Source organism: Grampus griseus (assembly GCF_964374135.1).
Source record: "Grampus griseus genome assembly, chromosome: X".
Classification (NCBI taxonomy): Eukaryota; Metazoa; Chordata; class Mammalia; order Artiodactyla; family Delphinidae; genus Grampus; species Grampus griseus.
In genome coordinates this window covers 38,975,631-38,990,725 of record NC_138999.1, presented here as the reverse complement: position 1 = coordinate 38,990,725, position 15,095 = coordinate 38,975,631, and positions in this window count along the sequence as shown.

Sequence of the window (15,095 nt, the reverse complement as noted above, 5' to 3'; positions counted from 1 at the left end):
TAATTTTTTTTGTTTTACTTTGAAAGCCTTGTAGATTTTCTTCTTTTATCTTGGAGTTTTGAAATTTCATAAATTTGTCTCGAAATGTGAGTTTTTACAAACTGAATTAGAGAACTTTAAAAATGCATGTTAGTGTCCTTTTGCTGTGTGTTCTTGTCATTACAGAGAAGATACATATTAGCTAACATTTAAAAACCAAAGCCAGCGGGAGGGTCTAAACTCACTCCCTAGATTGTGAGATTGAGAGCCCCAAAATAAGTGCTCAGTAAATACGAGAGGGAGGGATTCAGAATCACGGAAATGAAATACAGTGTTCTTCTTTCATTATACGCAGCATTCTTTAGATCCTTTCATTCTGAAGATTCAGTTTGCCTCAAGCAAACTGTGCTTTTTCAATAGACTTTATTTTTTAGAACAGCTTTAGGTTTACAGAAAAATTGAGCAGATAGTACAGAGAATTCCCATGTATCTCCCTCAGACCCACACACAGTTTCCCTTATAATTAACGTCTTACATTAGTGTTGTACGTTTGTTACAATTAATGAACCAGTCTTGGTATGTTATTATTAACTAAAGTCTATACTTGATTCAGATTTAGTTTTTACCTAATATTACTTTTTTTAATCCAGGATCCCATCCAGGATATCATGTGACATTCAGTTGTCATGTCTCCTTAGGCTCCTCTTGGTGTGACAGCTTTTCAGACTTGCCTTGTTTTTGATGATTTTGACAGTTTTTGAGGAGTAATGGTCAGGTATATTGTAGAATGCCCCTCTGTTGAACCTTTTCTGATGTATTTTCATGATTAGACTGGAGTTACAGGCCTTGAGGAAGGATATCACAGAGGTAAAGTACCATTTTCATCATATCCCATCAGGGTACATACTATCAACTTGACTTCTCACTGTTGACGTTGACCCTGGTCACCTGGCTGAGCTAGTGTTAGTCAGCTTTCTCTTTTTTGTAGTTATTCTTCTCTCCACTTCCCATTACTGCATTCTTTGGAAGGAAGTCACTATGTGTGAAATAGCTATATAAATTATTTGTAATTCTGCACAGGAGGTATGTATTTTCTCCTTCATTCCTTAATTTGTTCAGTCATTTATATCAGTTCGGATTAATGGAGATTTATTTTGCATTTTGGACTATAATCCAATATGACTTTATTTTCTTGCTCTTATTCCAGCTTTGTTCATTGGAAGCTCTTTCTGTTGGCTCCTGTGTCCCTTTGAGATACCCCCATCAATATGTTTAGCAAATTGTATTTTAATAATAATTTTGATTATTTCTTCCCTGACATAGTGTCTATCCTCTACTTCTGGAACATTGATCCGTTAGATGTTGGAGCTCCTAGATTTTTCCTTCATAACTTTTATATATATATATATATATTTGGCCACACTACGCCGGTGTGTGGGAATCTTAGTTCCCCAACCAGGGATCAAACCCATGCCCCCTGCAGTGGAACCATGGAGTCTTAACCACTGGACTGCCAGGGAAGTCCCCTTATTAGTATTTTTCATCTGTTTTTTTTTTCTTTCCCCCTCTGTTTTCTAGGTTAGTTCCTTAGTTTTATTTCCAGCCCACGAATTTGGTCTTTTAGGCAGGTTTTATCATTCAGCCTATTAATTAAAAGACTTAGGTCAGTAATTATATTCATTCATTTATTCATTTGCTAAGAACCCTTTTTGTGTCTTCGGTTGTTTCTTTTTCATTGCAATCTGTTCTACTTTTTGTATTTTACTCTTCTGTTACGGGATTGGTTTTTCTCCAAGATCTGGCAACTCTTGGCTTTCGGTTTATTTTTATGAATAAAAGGATTGTTTTGGTTAATATAGATAGCTGGAGTGGGTTTTCTTGGCGGCTCTGTAGGTCTGCTTTCCTGGCAGGGGCTCCTTTGAAGAGGAGGGCTGGGTGCAGGTTCAGTGTGAGGCCAGGTTGTAGCAGCAGGAGGCCTTCCTTAGAGATAGGTAGGGGCAGGGAGTAGTAGGCAGGTGCAGTTCCATGGAGGACTTACCGGAAAGCTAGAGGGATGGAACCTGTTTTCTAGTTTCTCTTCCCTGACCCTAGGATACTGCCATTGCTACTTTCTCAGGGTTTTACACCCTCATTAGGGCCAGTTAGAGAACTATCTTGGACTTTTCCTGCCAACAGTTCTGTTCAGGTGAGGGGAAAAAAGGGCCAGATGGAGAGAAAGGAGGCTAATTGTCCCTATTCATGCCACTAAATTTTGAAAATACATAACTCTGGGAAGGCATACTTCCTCACCTGCTTTTCTCAAGGCTGCTTTGGCAAGAGCCCTTGTGATGACTTGATCTGTGGTTTCCTGTCCTCTGACTTCTCCTCTGGTCCCCTCTGCTGTCAAATGTCTCGAATTTCATAAAAGTTTTGGTCTTTGAATGGCACTATTATGTTTTTTTAAAACTTTTTATTCTGGAAATTTCTAAATATATATAAAAGTAGAGGAAATAATATAACAACCCCCCATGTACCCATCCCCCAGCTTCCACGATTAACACATGGCCAATCTTATTTCAACTACATTCCCCCACTATCTTTAACCACTGCCCCCCCATTATTTTGAGATATATCCCAAACGTATAATTTCACCTGTAAATACTTTTGTATGTATCTCTAAAAGACAAGGACTCTTTAAAGAAAGCTATATTACTATTATCACACCAAAGAAATTAATAATAATCCCTTAATAGTATGAAATATCCTCTCGGTATTCAAATTTCCTCAATTATGTCAAGCTTTTTTCTTTTTATTATAGTTGTTTTTTTCAAATCAGTGTCTAAACAGGGTCTACACATTGTATGCGGTTGCTGTTAAGTTTGTTAATTCTCTTTTAATTTATCGAACCCACTTCCTCTTTTTTTCTTCTTATAATTTATTCTTTGAAGAAACCAGGTCATTTCCCTATTGAACTTACTATATTTTGAATGTTGCTGATTACCTCCTTGTGGTGTCATTTAACATGTTCTTTTGGCCCCTATGTTACCTGTCAACTGATAGTTAAATCACCAGACATAATTAGATTCGAATTTGATTTTTTTTTTTTTTGCAAGACTATTTCATAGGTAGTGGTATATACTTTGTGTTGTATTGCAAGAGGCAACACATAATGTCTGATTACTTCTCTTTTGGGAGCATTAAAACTGATCAGTGGTTCAAGCGGTCTCAGCCTAAATCAACCATTATAAAACTTCCCAGCAGCTTATCGCTTAATGTTTGAGCAGCTTTTAATGATTGCCTATTTCCATGATTTCATTTGGATTACAAAATAGTGATGTTCTAACTTAATTATTTGTTCTTGAACAAATAATTTATAAGCTTGAATTCTTTTAGAAAAAAGAACATTTTCCCATCAACTATTTGGATACTTTTAGATTTACTTAGTTATAGGGAAGGCAGGATATGAAAATTTACATGAAATGGATAAAGTTTTCAAAAAATACAATTTACCGAAATTTACTCAAGAAGATACAGAGAATCTGAATAAAACCTGAAGAGTCTTATATCTTTTAAAGAAATTGAATCCACAATTTAAAGCCTCCCATAATGAAAACTCCAGGCCCAGGTCACTTCAATGGTGAATTCTTTCAAAATTTTAAAGAAGAAATAATGGCAGTCTTATTCAAATTTTTCCGAAGAACAGAAACAGCAGAAACACTCTCAAACTTATTTTATGAGGCCATCATAACCTTAAGACCAAAATCTAACAAGGAAATTACAAGAGGAAAATGAAAGTGTAATATCTCCCATGAACATTGACTCCAAAATCCTAGAAAAAATATTACAAATCAAATCCAGCAATACGTAAAAATGGACAATATATCATGACCAACTGGGATTCATTTCAGGAATTCAAGACCAGTTTAACATTTCAAAATCAATGTATTTCATCTCATTAACAGAATAAAGGGGAAAAAACCACATTATCACTTCATCAGATGCAGAAAATCTTTTTTTTTTTTTTTTTTTGGCCACACTGCGTGGCTTGCAGGATCTTAGTTCCCTGACCAGGGATCGAACCTGTGCCCCCTGCAGTGGAAGTGCAGGAGTCCTAACCACTGAACCACCAGGTAATTCCCCAGAAAAATCATTTAGTGAAATTAAACAATTATAAAAAATATAGACTCTCAACAAACTAAGAAGGGAACTTCCTCAGTTTGGTAAAGTGTATCTACAAAACGTCTACATCACATTTAATGGTTAAATATTGAGATCATGGGACCAGGAAGTCAATTTTAACTGCTTCTTTTTCAAACTGGTGCTCCAGCCAGTTTGTCATCAAACTTTTGGATTTTGCCAATCTGATAGGTGAGAAATGGTATCTTTGTGTAACTTAATTTGCATCTCTTTTATTACCAGCGAGGCTGAGCATCTTTTCATGTTTAAAGACTATTTTATTTGCATTTCTTTTTCTTGAAATGTGTGTTCTTTTCTCTTTCCCATTTTTTTTTATGGGGCAGATGGCCTTTTAGTTATCTATTTTTAAACAATTACATAAAGGAAATTAAACCTTTATCTGTGATGAAAGTTGCAAATATTCCTTATTTGCCATTTGTCCTTTTCCTTGGTTTGTGATGTTTTTTGGCATGCAGTTTTCTTTTTTCAATTTTATGTGGTCAAATTTAGCAATATTTTTCTCTTTTTGTTTCTGGATGCGTCCTAGTTAGGAAGGTTTTTACATTCCTGATTTATAGAAGAATTCACATATGATCTGTCCTAGACATGTGGCTTACTTTTTTACTATTAAATCTCTGTTCTATTTGGAATTTGTCAGATCCTATTTTATCTTTTTCTGTATAGCTAACAAGTTACCCCACTACCATTTATTAAAGGTCCATCTTTTCGCCACAGTATTGAGATGCCACCTTTATATGCCAAGTTTCCATACTCTGCTTATGTGCCAATACCCTACTTTAAATTATTGAGGCTTTGTAATATGCTTTTTTATATGCTTTATTTATTTTTTCAAATGGAAACATAGGAGATTGCTTTATTATCTCAATAGGATAGATTTTTCAAAGGAACAGCACAATGTATATGCTATAAAGAAAAAAAGATAAATTTAACTACATCAACATTTAAAAGTTTTCTGTCATAAAAGACACTATTAAAATGGTTTAAAAACATTGGACACTTATATAATATACAAATGTTCTAAACTATATGAAGAGCCAGAAATCACAATGTTAAAGACAACAGGCAACTCATTAAATAGGAACTTGGTCAAACTTAACAAACACGAATACACAGAAGAGAAAGGCCTAATGGTCGAGAAACAGGAAAAGATAATCGACCTCACCAACAACGGCAGAAATGCAAGTTAATACAACTATCCCTGTCAAGTTTCCACCCAGTAAATTTTCAAAAAATTAAGTCTGAAAATACAAAAATCAAAGAGTACACAAGTGTTATGGGGGAAGGGGGGGTGGAATTAGATTTCTTATACACTGATGGTGTGGATGAAAATTGGTACAAGCATTTTAAGATCAATTTGACAATATCTAGCAAAGCTGAATTATATGACCCAGCATCTTCACTTCTAGGTGTATTCTCCAGTTAACCTACAGCAAAGGCCAAAAGGTGACATCTACAAAACTGTTTTGTGCAGCATTTTTTTCAATAGACCTTTTTTAGGACAGTATTAGATTTACAAAAACATTGAGAAGATTGTAGAGAAAGTTCCCATATACCCCACACCCAGTTTCCCCTATTATTAACATCTTAAGTTATCATGGTACCTTTGTTACAATTAATCAACCATTACTGATATGTTATTATTAACTACAGTGCATACTTCATTCAGATCTCTTTAGTTTTTACCTGATGTCCTTTTTCCATTCCAGGATCCCATCCAGGATACCACACTGGATTTAGTTTTCATGTCTCCTTAGGCTCCTCTTGGTGTGACAGTTTCTCAGACTTTTCTTGTTTTTTTTTTTTTTTTAATTTATTTATTTCTTTATTTTTGGCTGTGTTGGGTCTTCGTGGCTGTGCGCAGGCTTTCTGTAGTTGCGACGAGCTGGAGCTACTCTTCGTTGCGGTGTGCGGGCTTCTCATTGCGGTGGCCTCTCCTGTTGTGGAGCACGGGCTCTAGGCATGCGGGCTTCAGCAGTTGTGGCTCACGGGCTCCAGAGCGCAGGCTCAGCAGTTGTGGCGCACGGGCTTAGTTGCTCTGCAGCATGTGGGATCTTCCCGGACCAGGGCTCGAACCCTTGTGCCCTGCATTGGCAGGTGAATTCTTAACCACTGCGCCACCAGGGAAGCCCGGGCTTTCCTTGTTTTTGATGAGCTCTACAGTTTCAAGGGGCACTGGTCGGGTATATTGTAGAATGCTCCTCTATTGGGGCATTTGTCTGATGTTATTCTCATGATTAGACTGAGGTTATGAGCTTTGGGGCAGAAGAGCACAGAGGTAACGTGCCATTCTCATCGCATTATATCAAGGGCACATATCAACACGATTTGTCACTGTTGATGTTGACCTTGATCGCTTGGCTGAGGTAGTATTTGTCAGATTTCTTCACTGTAAAGTTACTCCTTTTTCCCCTTGTTTTCTATCTTGTCCTCTTTGGAAGGAAGTCACTATGTGCAGCCCACACTTAAGGAGTGGGGAGTTAGGCTCTATTTCCTTGAGGTCAGATTATCTACATAAATTAAATGGAATAATGCATGAGAGATTTGTCTCGTCTACATTTATTTATTTATTTATTTATTCAATCACTTATCTATATCAGTGTGAACTCTTGGATACTTATTTTTCACTTTGGGTTATGCGCTATTTGGATTATTGCCCTATCAGTATCTGATAGGGCAAGCCCCCATCACTGCCTATCTTTTTCAGGCGTTTCTTGGCTATTCTTGCTTGCTTGTCCTTCCTAAAGTACTTTATAATCAAGTCCAGGAGACAAAAATCTGATTTTTTTTTTTTTGGCCACACCCTGCGGCATGCAGGATCTTATTTTGCCAACCAGGGATGGTACCTGTGCCCCCCACAGTGGAAACACAGAGTCCTAACCACTGGACTGCCAGAGAAGTCCCTCTGATGATATTTTTTATTGCAATATATTAAATATATATACAGTCGATCCTTGAATAATGCAAGGGTTAGGGTTAACTACAGTGCGTACTTCATTCAGATCTCTTTGGTTTTTACCTAATGTCCTTTTTCCATTCCAGGATCCCATCCAGGATGTCACATTGGATTTAGTTTTCATGTCTCCTTAGGCTCCTCTTGGTGTGACAGTTTCTCAGACTTGCCTTGTTTTTGATGAGCTTGTTTTTGTTAGGTACACAGTTGAAAATTTGTGTATAACTTTTTAAATTTATGTACTGTGACCCTTTGGAGGACCACAATATTTTCTTAAATTAATTTTTATTGGAGTATGGTTGCTTTACAATGTTGTGTTAGCCTTCACTGCACAACAAAACGTATCAGCCATACACATACAGATATCTCCTCCCTTTTGGACTTCCCTCCCATTTAGGTTACCACAGTACACTAGGTGAGTTCCTTGTGCTATACATCATGTTCCCATCAGTTGTCCGTTTTACATATAGTATCAATAAAGTTTATGTGTCAATCCCAGTCTCCCAATTCCTCCCACCCCACCCCTTTCCCCCTTGGTATCCATACATTTGTTCTCTACGTCTGTGTTTCTATTTCTGCTTTGCAACTAAGATCATCTATACCATTTTTCTGGATTCCACATATATGTGTTATTATATGATATTTGCTTTTCTCTTTCTGACTTACTTTACTCTGTATGACACTCTTTAGGTCCACCCATGTCTCTACAAATGACCCAATCTCATTCCTTTTTATGGCTGAGTAATATTCCATTGCATATATGTACCACATCTTCTTTATCCATTCCTCTGTTGATGGACATCTAGGTGGCTTCTATGTCCTGGCTATCGTAAATAGTGCTGCTATGAACATTGAGGTGCATGTGCTTTTTTGAATTATGGTTTTCTCTGGGTATATGCCCTGTAGTGGGATTGCTGGGTCGTATTGTGGTTCTATTTTTAGTTTTTTAAGGAACCTCCATACTGTTTTCCATAGTGGCTGTCAATTTATATTCCCACCAACAGTGTATGAGGGTTCCCTTTTCTCCACACCCTCTTCAGCATTTATCATTTGTAGATTTTTTGATGATGGCCATTCTGACCTGTGTGAGGTGATACTTCATTGTAGTTTTGATTTGCATTTCTCTAATAATTAGTTCATGTGTTTGTTGGCCATCTGTATGTCTTCTTTGGAGAAATGTCTATTTAGGTCTTCCACCCATTTTTTGATTGATTGTGTTGTTTTTTTGATATTGAGCTGCATGAGCTGCTTGTATATTTTGGAAATTAATCCTTTGTCAGTTGCTTTGTGTGCAAATATTTTCCCCCACCCGAGGGTTGTCTTTTCATCTTGTTTATGGTCTCTTTTGCTGTGCAAAAGCTTTTAAGTTTATTTAGGTCCCATTTGTTTATTTTTGTTTTAATTTTCATTACCGTAGGAGGTGGGTCAAAAAAGATGTTGCTGTGGATTATGTCAAAGGGTGTTCTGCCTATGTTTTCCTCTAAGAGTTTTATAGTGTCTGGCCTTACATTTAGGTTTTTAATCCATTTTGAGTTTATTTTTGTGTATGGTGTTAGGGAGTGTTCTAATTTCATTCTTTTACATGTAACTGTCCAGTTTTCCAAGAACCACTTATTGAAGAGGCTGTCTTTTTTCCACCATATATTCTTGCCTCCTTTAGCAAAGATAAGGTGACTATATGTGCATGGGTTTATCTCTGGGCTTTCTATCCTGTTCCGTTGATCTATATTTCTGTTTTTGTGCCAGTACCATACTGTCTTGATTACTGTAGCTTTGTAGTATAGTCTGGAGTCTGGGAGCCTGATTCCTCCAGCTCCGTTTTTCTTTCTCAAGGTTGCTTTGGCTGTTCGGGGTCTTTTTTTTTTTTTTTTTTTGCGGTACGCGGGCCTCTCACTCTTATGGCCTCTCCCGTTGCGGAGCACAGGCTCCGGACGCGCAGGCTCAGCGGCCATGGCTCACGGGCCCAGCCGCTCCGCAGCATGTGGGATCTTCCCGGACCGGGGCACGAACCCGTGTCCCCTGCATCGGCAGGCAGACTCTCAACCACGGCGCCACCAGGGAAGCCCTGTTCGGGGTCTTTTCTGTTTCCATACAAATTGTAAAATTTTTTGTTCTAGTTCTGTGAAAAATACAATTGGTAAGTTGACAGGGATTACATTGAATCTGTAGACTGCTTTGGGTAGTATAGTCATTTTCACAATATTGATTCTTTCAATCTAAGAACATGGTATATCTCTCCATCTGTTTATGTCATCTGATTTCTTTCATCAGTGTTTTATAGTTTTCTGAGTACAGGCTTTTCGCCTCCTTAGGTAGGTTTATTCCTAGGTATTTTATTCTTTCTGTTGCAGTGGTAAATGGGATTGTTTCCTCAACTTCTCTTTCTGCCCTTTCGTTGTTAGTATATAGGAATGCAAGAGATTTCTGTGTATGTATCCTGCAACATTTTTGTGTATAACTTTTTACTCCCCCCCAAACTTAACTACTAATAGCCTACTGTTGACTGGGAGCCTTACCAATAACATAAACAGTCAATATATGCTTTGTATATTATATGTATTATATGCTGCATTCTTATAATAAAGTAAGCAGAGAGAAGAAATATGTTATTAAGAAATCATAAGGAAGAGAAAATACATTTGCAGTACTGTACTGCATTTACTGTAAGTTTACATTACCTGTTTACAAGATGAATTGTCTGCCTGTCAGTACCTATATCAATATTGTCCTATCTGATACAAAACACTGAGATATGTGTTACTAATGCTAGACATCAAAAATGAAAAGATAATATGAAAAAGAAATTCATATTTATTTACAGGTGTAACGATTCATGCATTGATAATGAAGAAGCAGTAATATGATTGCTTTAAGGTAGCCTAGTGTAATCGATATGATTGCTTCATGGTAGCCTAGCCTATACACTAATGAATGAACCATTATAAAATTTTATGGCATACAGTATTACAGTCATATTCATTATACAGTATTGGGAAAATTGTTACACTTTTTAAAAAACCACTTACCTGTGATGATAGGCTGATATGAAGCTTCTCCCATTATGAGAGGGAGAGGCATACTGTACAATAATGTAATTCTTTGAGAGCAAAGTTATAAAACAGTAAGAAAACTAACATATTAATTTTATATTAAATATCACTCACCTTTATGGCTATGTAAGGCTGTCCACTGCAATACAAGTTTTGCATATGATGTTCTACTCATGTATTTTTGTATATTTATTGAAAAAAATCCACTTATAAGTGGACCTGTGCATTCAAACCTGTGTTGTTTAAGGGTCAACTGTACTTAGAATTAGTTGACATCCTTTACGATGTTAGGTCTGCCTATCTCCAAATATGGTCTTTTCCATTGTTTCAAGGCTACATTTGGTCTTTTAGGAGTTTTGTCATTTTCCTCATATAAGTTTTGAACCTTTCTTTTTAAGTTTATGCCTAACATTGTTATTTATTCTTTTTAAAAAGTATAATTTCTGTCATATCAATGGAATTTGAGTGTTATGTGATGGAGTGTTATGTGTTTGTTCAATCTCTCCCATTGGCCCATAAGTCCTGATACATTTTTTCCCTTGACTTTTTTTAAATTGATCTTTTTTATTGCAGTAAAATATACATAGCATAATATTTTTATTATTTTAACCATTTGTAAGTGTACAATCAGAGGCATTAAATACATTCACAATGTTGTATACCCATCACCACTATCTATACCCAAAACCTTTTCATCATCCCCAACATAAACTCTGTACCAACTGAACAATAACTTCCCCTTTCCCCCTTCCTCAGCCCTTGGTAACTTCTATTCTGCTCTCTGTCTCTATGAATTTGCTTATTCTAGGTACCTCATATAAGTGGAATCATACATTATTTGTCCTTCTGTTTCTGGCTTATTTCATTAAGCAAAATGTTTTTAAGATCCGTCCATGTTGTAGCATATATCAAAATTTCATTCCTTTTTATGGCTGAATAATGTTCTCTGATCCATTTTTTATCATAAAATATGTTTATCATTCTTTTACCTAGTGAATAGTAGTTCTGGTTTCACTCCCATCCTTACTTGAACTTTTCTCTTTTTCAAGGATGCCATCTAACATTGTTGAATCTCAGTAAATATTGAGCGGGTCAGTGTTTCAGTGTAATTAAAGAAGTATTGCAACATAAAACAAGTGAAAAATTAAGGAAGGAAGCATCCCAAAAAAACAGCCTTCTCGAATTAGGAATTTTCAAATATTTATAATGTATCAGATAATTCAAAAAGAAAACAGAATGTCCTCTCTGTTTCATTTGATTGTTAAGCCCAAGGGAGCTTACTATGTTTCTTGTAAGTGAAACTTGAGTGTAGGTAAATGAAGTCTATTACTGGTCACAATCCATTAAAATTCTTAACGTTATAAAACAAAGGATAGTTATAAATATAAAGTAATAGTTAAAAGCAGAACAAAAAGAAATGATTAGCAATGTCAAGGCCTGTTATGGAGTGACATGCGTGCCTTGGTTTGATTTATCCCCAGCATTGCTTTTGGTTTGATTAGTAAATATCTAAAAACAATTTTTTTAAAAAGAGAGAGAGATGAGTTATCTCTTCCTAAATATACAGGCTTTTCTGGGCGGGGCAGGGGAGTAGGTTGTTAACTAGTTTAAGGATGGTTTTGTATCATGGGCAAGTGGCAGGTGTACTAAAGTTAGGGGAATTGGTAAGTACAACAAAATGTCATGAGGTAGCACGAGAAAAATGCAAACCATTTTGGAGTTTCCTTTGTCCTTCACTGTAGATGGTGGTCTCTCATTGTGCTTAGTGGTGATATTTATTTTTGCTTTCTTTTGCGCGGGGAAGTTATGGGGATAGGGGCGTGTCGAGCTACCTTTAGATGACTGGAAAACGCTGCCAACTTTCAGCATCTCCAAGTATTCTAACTAAAAACTATTGTTTGCAAAAAGAGTTAAGGTACTTCAAAAATATGTCCTGTGGAACTTCCATGGTGGCGCAGTGGTTGAGAGTTAAATTTTATTTAAAAATAAAGGTATTCATTCGAAAAGATGAATTTTCTCCAGTGTTGGCTATAATAAATTATTGCACTTCCTCAATCTGAACAGCAAATGTAAGGCTCTGTTTCAGCTCTACAGCTTACACGAGTTTAACTTTTTTAAAAAGAGGTTGTACATTCACATGATTAAAATAGCAAAGTGAGGGCTTCCCTGGTGGCGTAGTGGTTAAGAATCCATCTGCCAATGCAGGGGACATGGGTTCGAGCCCTGGTCTGGGAAGATCCCACATGCCGTGGAGCAACTAAGCCCATGTACCACAACTACTGAGCCTGTGCTCTAGAGCCCACAAGCCACAACTACTGAGCCCATGTGCCACAACTACTGAAGTCTGCATGCCTAGAGCCCACGCTCCGCAACAAGAGAAACCACCGCAATGAGAAGCCCGTGCACCACAAAGAAGAGTAACCCCCGCTCGCCACAACTAGAGAAAGCCCGTGCACAGCAACAAAGACCCAATGAGCCAAAAATAAATAAATAAATTTATTTATTAAAAAAAAAGTCCTGTAAAAATGATAACATTTATTATATTTCCTTATAAAAGTAATACATGTTAATTGTAAGTTTAGAAATGGAGAAAACTATAATGAAAACAAATCCATGATATTATTTCCTAGAGATAAGATAATCATGATTATATTTTGTTGGCATATGCATAAGGTTATTTATTGCAGCATTGTTTATAATTGCAGAGGTTTGGAAACAACCCAAGTGGCCATTAATCAGAGACTGATTAAATAAATCATGATATATTCACACAGTAGAATACCATTTAGCTATAAAAATGCTTTATGGGGCTTCCCTGGTGGTGCAGTGGTTGAGAGTACGCCTGCCAATGCAAGGGACACGGGTTCGTGCCCCGGTCCGGGAAGATCCCACATGCCGCAGAGCGGCTGCGCCCGTGAGCCATGGCCGCTGGGCCTGCGCGTCCGGAGCCTGTGCTCCGCAACGGGAGAGGCCACAACAGTGAGAGGCCCGCGTACCGCAAAAAAAAAAAAAAAAAAAAAAGCTTTATATACTGAAATAAAAAACCAACAGTGTTTATTATTAAATGAGAAAAGCAAGGTAAAGAATAGTGGATTCTTCCTTTTCTGAAAGAGAGGAATATATGAAATATATTCATGTTGGTTTGGATGTATTAGGAAAAGGAAAAGATAGATAAGAAATAAATAGAAGTGGTTATCTGTATGGGTGGGGGAGGAAATAGGGTTAAAGGAATCATATTGAGAGTGAGAATACCCACACTTTCATTTTGATTAAAAAAAATTTTTTTCCTATTTTTCTTCTGCAAGTTTTTTAGTTTTCTTAAAAATTTATTTACTTTATTATTTATTTATTTATTTTTGGCTGTGTTGGGTCTTCGTTGCTGTGCGTGGGCTTTCTCTAGTTGTGGCGAGCAGGGGCTACTCTTCGTTGTGGTGCACGGGCTTCTCACTGCGGTGGCTTCTCTTGTTGCGGAGCATGGGCTCTAGGCGCACAAGCTTCAGTAGTTGTGGCACGTGGGCTTCAGTAGTTGTGGCTCGTGGGCTCTAGAGTGCAAGCTCAGTAGTTGTGATGCATAGGCTTAGTTGCTCCGTGACATGTGGGATCTTCCCGGACCAGGGCTTGAACCCATGTCCCCTGCATTGGCAGACGGATTCTTAACCACTACGCCACCAGGGAAGCCCTCACTTTGCTATTTTAATCATGTGAATGTACAACCTCTTTTTTAAAAAGTTAAATTTGTGTAAGCTGTAGAGCTGAAACAGAGCCTTACATTTGCTGTTCAGATTGAGGAAGTGCAATAATTTATTATAGCCAACACTGGAGAAAATTCATCTTTTCGAATGAATACCTTTATTTTTAACAAAGACTGGTGTTGGGATTGCGAATATGCTTCCCCCAAATATAACACCTTGGTGTATTGAATATTTTAAGCTGAGGGAGTTTGAGAAAGAGCAGAAGCAGGAAGGTCACTCTGATCCCCTCCCCCGCATCCCTTTTGGAGAAGATCATAAAACCCTCAAGTGATAGGTACCCTCCCTATACCTGGAAGAAAGGAGCATCATTATCTCCAAAGACAAAGGGACCCTGAGAAGAGTCCAAAGAGGTCTTATTAAATTTCCCCCAGTTTGCTACATATATCTTGTACTCCTTGCCTCTCCTATTTGTCCACAACTGTCCACTCTTCATCAAACCTAGCATAAATATTCCCAGACCTGTTTCTTCGGGTCTTCATTTCGTTATGACGGCTCCTTGTCATATAAAACTTACATTAAATAAATTTATATGCTTTTCTCCTGTTAATCTGTCTTTGTCGGTTTAATTTTTCAGACCCAGCCTGGGACCCTAAAAGGGCTGAGGAGAGCTTTTTCCTCCACTACACTGGAGGGTTTCTGCTTTATGGTAATCTGAGAAACAGATTACCTGTTCTTTTTTTCTGTTTTTGGCTGTACCGCGTGGCTTGTGGGAGCTTAGTTCCCCAACCGGGGATCAAACCTGGGCCCTTGGCAGTGAAAGCACAGAGTCCTAAACACTGGGCCGCCAGGGATTCTACCTGTTCATTTTTATTTATTTATTTATTTTTGTTAATTTTAATTTTTGGTTGTGTTGAGTCTTTGTTGCTGTGTGGGCTTTCTCTAGTTGCGGCGAGCAGGGGCTACTCCTTGCTGCGGTGCGCGGGCGTCACATCGCGGTGGCTTCTCTTGTTGCGGAGCACGGGCTCTAGGCACGTGAGCTTCAGTAGTTGTGGCGCGCAGGTTGTGGTGCATGGGCTTAGTTTCTCCGTAGCATGTGGGATCTTCCTGGACCAGGGCTCGAACCTGTGTCCCCTGCATTGGCAGGCGGATTCTTAACCACTGTGCCACCAGGGAAGTCCCCACTTGTTCATTTTTAAATTGAAAGGAGTAGAGGTGATTTTGTTTTCTATAAAGCAAGAGTTGATTGGG